A 316-nucleotide genomic window follows, 5' to 3' on the forward strand; every position below is an offset into this window, starting at 1 on the left:
TCCTCATTCATCAGCATCCCTGGGGGAGGGGCCTGGGCCTCCCTATTTCTTGCTGAAAAACTTTGACCCACTGGGCAAAACTAGTTTTCCATCCGGCCTCGTAGTCGAAGGCAGAATTTCCCCGTGGCTTACCTGCCTGAAGATTTTTATTTGGTAGAGGCAGTCGGAGCGCCGTAAGCCCTTACCCTGTGGAAGCTGTGATTTCTATTTGCCCAACCCTTCGCAGCTTTGATGTGGCCAATCTCGCGTGATTACCCTAACCACACCCTGAGCCTGGGGAAAGCTCTAGCTTTTTTTTTTTTTTTTTTTTTAGCTC

The 316-nt window shown here is 49.7% G+C and overlaps 1 protein-coding gene across 1 annotated transcript in view; it reads right to left on the bottom strand.

Annotated features, from left to right (window-relative positions):
• The window catches only part of LOC112402248 (pepsin A-like), an 8,938-nt gene that overhangs the window by 762 nt on the left and 7,860 nt on the right, over window positions 1-316 (bottom strand). The window lies entirely within an intron of this gene.

Source organism: Neophocaena asiaeorientalis, unplaced genomic scaffold (assembly GCF_003031525.2).
Source record: "Neophocaena asiaeorientalis asiaeorientalis breed wild unplaced genomic scaffold, Neophocaena_asiaeorientalis_V1.1 scaffold43, whole genome shotgun sequence".
Taxonomy (NCBI): Eukaryota; Metazoa; Chordata; class Mammalia; order Artiodactyla; family Phocoenidae; genus Neophocaena; species Neophocaena asiaeorientalis.